Source organism: Crocuta crocuta, unplaced genomic scaffold, assembly GCF_008692635.1.
Source record: "Crocuta crocuta isolate KB4526 unplaced genomic scaffold, BGI_CrCroc_1.0 scaffold1, whole genome shotgun sequence".
Lineage (NCBI taxonomy): Eukaryota > Metazoa > Chordata > Mammalia > Carnivora > Hyaenidae > Crocuta > Crocuta crocuta.
Window position 1 is genome coordinate 8,053,935 of NW_027527930.1, and position 7,660 is coordinate 8,061,594.

General features: G+C 40.7%; 1 protein-coding gene and 1 long non-coding RNA gene across 2 annotated transcripts in view; one reads left to right on the forward strand and one right to left on the reverse strand.

Moving 5' to 3' along the window:
- SHROOM3 (shroom family member 3) overlaps positions 1-7,660 on the forward strand; it is a 301,596-nt gene that overhangs the window by 141,179 nt on the left and 152,757 nt on the right.
- The window catches only part of LOC144221000 (uncharacterized), an 11,094-nt gene continuing 6,659 nt past the window's right edge, over positions 3,226-7,660 (reverse strand). The window contains exon 2 of the long non-coding RNA XR_013331920.1: positions 3,226-3,512. This is a non-coding gene — a long non-coding RNA (uncharacterized LOC144221000). The remainder of the gene's footprint in view (positions 3,513-7,660) is intronic.

Here is a 7,660-nt window from a genome sequence, read left to right on the forward strand (position 1 = left end):
TAGAACAGTTGTAAGCAAGGAGACAGTATCATTTGTCTCAGACAAAAACATGTGAGAGCCCTGCCCAGTCCTTCCTAAAATGGCTCTGTACCCAATTGAAAAGTACATTTTTCATAAGTACAATGATTAGATTTCAGATAATACAATTGCCTTTGTCAGGGAGTTAAAGTCTGGAGACTCCACTCTATTTGGCCTAATTTAAATAGAAGAGAGAGAATCCTGGATTCATATCAGGAGGAAAATAGTGAGAGATTTGAGGGGGAAGAAACTAAGGGGGCTGGGTGAAGTCACAAATGAAATCAGTGTGGCCTGCCCCTTGTGGCAATTGGGAGAACCAAGTAAGACTGATGAGGAAAATCCCAAGGAAGGCAGAAATATGAGTCAACCCTGTGGTTCAATGAGTATGGATAAGTAGTTTGTCTTTTCATTTTTTTTTAAATGTTTACTTATTTTTGAGAGACAGAGAGAGACAGAGTATGAACAAGGGAGGGACAGAGAGAGAGGGTGATGCAGAATCTGAAGCAGGCTCCAGGGTCTGAGCTGTCAGCACAGAGCCCAACACAGGGCTCGATCTCACGAGCCATGAGATCACAACCTGAGTCAAAGCTGAATACTTAATCGACAGAGCCACCCAGGTGCCCTAACTCTTTATTTTTTAATATTTATTTATTTTTATTATGAAAGTGTCTAAACATTTGTGAAAGTAGAGAGTACCACAAATTCTCATGCACCCCCCCATGTGGCTGGATGTTAAGTAGAACAAGTCTGGGAGAGGGAGGGGAAGACTAAAGAAGGGGGCAGGATCCAGTGAAGGGCTAAATAGTCAATGACAGGTGTATTCATGAAGTGTCGGAAGTGCACAAAAAGTTGAAATCCAAGATGTTTGTTCTTCGTAATCATAGGTTAACGAAATAATTGCTAAATGAGATCTGGCTTCTGGTTCTTTGAGTAGGGATTATGTAACTTGAGGAAGCAGACCCCATGGCCTAATCTTCAAATTGCTGGGGGTCTTACACAGTGACAAGACTAAGTAGCCAGGAGGAGGAGGAGGCGGTATCATTCATTTGACACTCAGAACTATTGATCTGCACTCACCCAGGCACTGTGCTAGGCTTTACAGGCATGCAGTTCTGAAAGACAGGGTCCTTGCTTTCACAGAATGCAGATCTCGGGGGTGGGGAGGGGAATAGACAAGAAAATCCGTAACAGGCATGCCATGGTTGCCTAGAATTTTTCTGGTCATGTAGAATAGGTGAAAGCTTCTTTTAGGAAGGTAAGTGTCTTGATTTTCAGAAGGATGAATAAGTGTTAGGTAGATGCATTTAGCGGTAAAGAAAGGCATTCTAGACAAAGTAAACAAAGAGGTACTTGAACACATCCTCAAGTCAGGGCTGTGGGCTGACTGTCCGCTTGTGACCTACTGAAAGAGAGGCAGAGATGGAGTGGGAGCAGGCCTGCAATCCAGCCCAGGCCCTGCTCCCTGGAGCGGCGGCAAACACCTGGGAAAGGAGGTGTTTTGTCTGGTTTGCACAAGGTGCCCCGTGGGCTCGCGGTAGCCCCATCTGAATGTATTTGGTATTCTTTAGGGAGCATATGTGAGGATGCCCTTGAGTTTAAACAGGATCCTGAAGATCATGGGGAGCTAAAGAAGAATTTAAAAGGCCAACCGGCAACAAAAATCAGATCTGTGTTTGAGAAAGACCATTCTGGCTGCATTTTGGAAGATGGAAAGTCTGGAGGAAGAGAAACTAGTAGGAGAGGACTGGTCCAGGTGAGCAGTAATGTAGGCCTGCACTAAGGCTACGGGGGGCGGGGGACGGGGGAGAATGGGTGGATTCAACACCCAGAAGGTAGAATAGGGAGATTTGATGACAGTTTGCCTCTTTGGGTGAGGGAGAGAGAGGCGGTTAAGATGATTCCCTGGTTCTTAGCTTCATTGGCTCATAGGAAGGTTATAGCTTCCCAGCAAAGACTGATAAACCCAAGAACTTTGACATAGAGTGTGGTAAGGTGTTACCTATTGAATAACAATAAAAAGTTCCTTATATAAGTGTTGTGGTTAAAGATTAAAAGGAAGGCTTCAATAGTAGCTTTTGAGGCAGAGGAAAATCACCCTGATCTTGAGCTGTGCCCCTTCAGAGAATGAGCAACTGATATTTAAAGAAATTGTCACTACCTCATCCAAGTATAGCAAAACCTCCTGCAGTAGATTATCAGTCCTATCAAGACAGAACACAGAGTAATGTCTGGCTGTAGATAGCTAGTTCGTCACCCTTATTCTTGCTTTCAAGAGTGAAATGAGAGAAGCCTAGAGAATCTCAGACCTTCTCCCATTCTTTTGGAGGAAGCAGGGTTTTGTTTCTTTTGTTTCTGATGGCGGACATGGCAGCAGCATTCCTTCTGTCTCCCCATGCTTCCCATGCTGGTAGAATAGCTCAGGTTTTGGAGTCAAATGGTCCTGGGTTTGAATTCCAACTTCATCACCTTCTATCACTTTGGGCTGGACACAGCTCTATGAAGCTCATCTATAACATAGGGGGAAATATGACCTACCTCACAGTGCTGTTATGAAGGTTAAGGATAATGAAAGTGGAGTGCTTGGCATAGGGCCTGGCTGTGTGTGGTGGTGGTAGAGGTGGCTATTGTTGCTGCTGTTCTTGCTTTTTTTTTTTTTTTAACATTTACTCATTTTTGAGAGATAGAGACAGAGTATGAGTGGTGGAGGGGCAGAGAGAGGGAGACACAGAATCTGAGGCAGGCTCCAGGCTCTGAGCTGTCAGCACAGAGCCTGACACGGGGCTCAAACTCCCAGATCCAGAGATCATGACCTGAGCTGAAGTCAGACACGTAACCGACTGAACCACCCAGACACCCCGCTGTTGTTCTTGTTTTTAATGCCGATTTCACACATTAAGAAAAGATACAAATTTGATTCCGCAGACTTTCATTAGTCCTTGGGCCTGCATCTACTAGATGGTGACTACATGTCATGTTGCCTTCTTCAGGAGCAAGAGGTGCATGCCTTGATGCATGTGAGTCAGGGGGCAGGTGGCATACGCTGCTTGCTCCTTCCCGATGTGCCTTAGGATATTGGGCTAATTATATTCAGGAGAGAGAAGCACGCCATTATACTATAGAAACCACTAGAAAGAATGCAGAGAGCTCTGGTAATATTGGCTTTCACATGACCAGCTTCAGGCCACTGGTATTACACTTGGTATTACATTTAATAATTCAACAAAGAATATTTACTGTTAACTCCCAGCATGAGGTTTCAGCAGCTGGTTGCACCCAAGGAAAATGTGCTTAACTTTCTTATCAAGAAATAGTCTTGATAAAACACTGGTGACTGTAACTTTGGTCATTGCTCTGGAATGTCCCTGATGGTACTGCCAGTTTTCATTGCTCACAGGTGTGATGTTTTTGTAACTGCCTCCATTTATGCTTTTACGAATTGAAAATGTCTTTATGTTGCTCTGGAATTGAAAACAAACAACTGGTGTCCAGCTCTCCTGCAGAAAGAGGAATAATGAGAATTCAGGAGTTAATATATTTGTTAAAAGGCCCCAGATAAGAACTCCATGTTTAAGCATGAAGTATTACTGTTCTTGGTTGCCACTGAATCCTCGTGAAGCACCATGAGGATAAAACTGAGTTTGAAAATCAAACAGAGAAAAGTGGAAAGTCTGTTTTTCATACTGCTCTGAAATCTGTCATGCCTTTGAGTAAGAAGTGAAAAAGATTTTAAAATGTTTCAAATTAACCACCCAGAGCTGAGTGGCTCAGCCAGTTATATGTGTCCAACTCTTGATTTCGGCTCAGGTCATGACCTCATGGTTCGTGAGATTGAGTCAGGATTAGTGCTGACAGTGTGGAATCTGCCTGGGATTCTCTCCCTCCTTCTCTCTCTGTGCCTCCCCTGCTCTTTCTCCCTGTCTCTCTCAAAATAAACAAACATTTTTTTTAAAAAAATTAGTCATCTATAATTTGTTTGCTATAAAAGAGAAAGAAGAAAATTCAGTGACAGTTAAAAATTTAAATCAGTAGTTCTCAACTGAGGTGATTTTACCCCCCATGGGACATTTAACAAAATCTGGAGACACTTTTAGTTGCCACAGCCGAGAGGGTGTGCTGCCGGCATCCAGTGGATGGAGGTCAGGGACGCTACCGAACAGCTTGTACTCCACAGGACAGTCCCCATAATGAAGGATTATCTGGGCCAAGTGGTGCCAAGGTTGAGAGACCCTGAGTTAACTAATGGCCGTTGGGAGCAACAGGTGGCTGTTATTCAACATTGAACTGTCTCTTTCAGCAAGATATTAGCCTTCCCATTGCTTTCTGAGAATTGAAATTATTTTCAATTTCGTATAGGGGAAAAACTGCTGTACCTTCTTATGGGTTTAGTCTGGGCCGTCCTTTTTGTACATACTTCTCAAATTATCAGGCAGTTCAGTCCCCAGACCATCAGGCCATTTACAAGGGCGATTGTGGGTGGGAGAAAACAACAACCAGTTGACTAAAACATTCACTTTTCAAACTGGTAGGTTTAGCACTCTGTGGACACACAGCTGTTTTGTGGTCATAAAGGGCAGAGTAGAGGTGAGAGGTGAGAAAATGCCTTCACATTTCAATGCTCTCCTTTAAGGCAAGGGAAAGTGGCTTTCAAATGCTTGCCAAGTGTGAGGCCATCCAGGAGTGGTCACAGAACCTTCCTTTTGTTTTTCTTCTCTGTCCTCTTTGATTGTTGTTATTTCACAAACTATTGAGTACTTTCCAACTCAATTCCTGGGATAAGTACTGGTCATGATGCAAAATACTCATACGGTCCTAATAATAGCTAAAAGAAAATTACAAACCCCTACAGATAATCACATTATCCCAAAAAGAAAAAGTTGGACAAAGGACTTCTCTCCTAGGTTTTATGTATTTATGTCTTATAAGTTTAATTATAAAATTAACCCACAGTTTGCTATGCCTTATTGTGCCTTATTGAAAACTGTAAAAATATATAAATTTATGACAATTGGCCACTATCGCCATATGTTAGTTTTCTTGATTTACTCTCTATGAAAAGCTTTTGCTTTATCTTTGAAAGATTACCCAGGTCTGGGGCTTACTGATGGACACATTAGGAAATAGGAGGCAAAAGTAAACTTAATTACAATGAATAAATTTATTTATAGGAAATAGTTTTAAAGTCAAATCTCTCTTACTCTGTAGGAAGTCAAATTACTTTTCATTATGATGCATGTTAGCACATTTTCAGATACTTCAGTATAACTCACTGCACGTCCAGTAGACGCCTGGGTGCCTTAGTCAGATAAATGTCTGATTCTTGATTTCCACTTGGGTCACAGTCTCATGGTTCATGAGATAGAGCCCCTCAAAGGACGAGGCTCTATCCTGACCTTTGGGATTCTCTCTCTCTCTCTGCCCCCCTCCCCTGCTGGCACTTTCTCTCTCTTTCAAAAATAAATAAATTGACATAAATAAATAAATAAATAAATAAATAAACTCACTGCACAAACATGATGTAAGAATGAAGGGGGAGGGTCTGAAGACAGATGGCCTACATTCAGATCCTGGCTCTAACACTAACTCTCTGAGACCACCCAACTTTGAAATTTTTGAGTCTTTTTTTAAGTTTATTTATTTATTTTTGAGAGAGAGAGAGAGAGCAAGCATGATTGGGGAGGGGTGGAGAGAGAGAAGGAGACAGAGAATCCCAAGCAGGCTCTATGCTATCAGCACAGATCCTGACATGGGGCTTGAACCCAAGAACCATGAGATCATGACCTGAGCCGAAATCAAGAGTTGGCCACTTAACCGACTGAGCCACCCAGGCGCCCCTAAGACCACTGAACTTTAAACAGGTCACTTCTTTCCTAGTGCCTCAATTTTATCATCTTTAAAATGAGAATAATAGTATTTTCCTCAGAGGGTGATTATAAGGATTAAATGAGCTAATTAGCAAGTAACTAACACAAAGTGCTCAAACTGTGTTATTTTTGCTGTCATCATTATCACATTGTATTGTATTTTATTATTCTGTATTTGTAGTAAGCAGGACACTGATGGATGAGCCCACTGCATCTTGCCCAAATCCAGTGTGGTGTAAATGCACCTAACTTTGATCATCTTGGGTTCCTTGAGACACTTATCTTTGAAAAATGCATACTTGGACACTAACAGGACTGAGGTTTATTAATTTATAACTGAATCCTCTGACTTTCTGTGCAGTATCACCATTTGAAATACTGGAATAAGATCAGCATCTTAAAATCAAAATAAGGCTCAAATGCATTTCAGTCTTCAGGCAACAGGGGCCGTATATTAGAATTTGGGCTTCTGATTGCCTTAGAAGAGGATGTTTTTAACCCTTGTCAACTGTTGTAATACTGGGGGGTGTGGGTAACTGCTCTAAGAGATATGGATATCAAATATATACTGGCTACATTTATGCCAAATTGCTGACATATTTTTATTGTCCCTAAAGCAGGATAGAATTAAAATGCTGTACACAAATAGGTGGAGGTGATTTTATAGCTTTGGTTTTTCAATTTTATTTCCTAAGACACATGATTGCTTTTGAGCTTCACTCTGTCACTTAAGTATATACCTCCTACTTAGTGTCTTGGCAGTATCTAAATTGCCTGTGTGCTATATCAGTAAACAAAGTGGCTGATCAGAATGATCTCTTCAAAGTCTGAATTTTCTTGTTAAGCTGTTAAAGTGAGAATCATCCATCTAAGGAATGCCTTGGAAATTTTAGAAATCACTGTTTTTCAAAGACTGATGTTAGTAATTGTTAGTGTCAGTAACTTTTGAAATCATAATCGCCTAAAGCAGTATGGACAGGGGAGAAGAAGGAGGTGTGAGAAATATTGCAGTTGTAAGTTTTGTGAGACAAAAGTGATAATTGCACTCAGAAGAAGAGATCAGGGAATTATAGTCTATTCATTTTAGATTGAAGTTTGAATAAATGATTATTTGTGTACATAAGGTTAAGGATTTACTTATCCATAAAACCAAAAATGTGAACTAGTTGATGTCTAAGATACATTTTATCTCTAACATGTCAAAATCAATTCCATGTGGCTTTTGGATTGAATTCCTCAAGGGACAAAGTAGATGCACATTTAATTCAGTGGTGAACAAAGCCTTAATAGTAAACGTTAAACTGGTTTTGATTTAAATATCCTCTTCTACAACATTGTAGAAGATTTAAATATCCTCTTTTACAAAGTTGGCTGTAAAAGCCCATGTGAAAAACTTGCTAGAGGAAGATAGATTGGTTCTTTTTCACCCTAACCTTAACAGTGTGGACACAGCAGAAGAAATGATGGCTTTGGTGTCAACTTTAATGAAAAAAAAGAGTGGAGGGATCAAGATTGGAAATTTACCCAGAAAACAACAATATGTCTGTGATCATCAGGCCAGAAGAGAGATTTCCAAGTACCATTTTATTGTGCATCAGTGGGAGAGAATAACTCCTATGTCAGAAATCCTAATAAAAGTTGGAAAAAAATAATTAGATTTTAATTTGAGAGGCATCATAGCCCCATATTCTGTATCCCTTTAGCTATTCTGTATCCCTTTAAACCATTTTTTAAAATTTTTTAAGTTTATTTTTGAGAGCAAGAGAGCGAGCACACTAGTG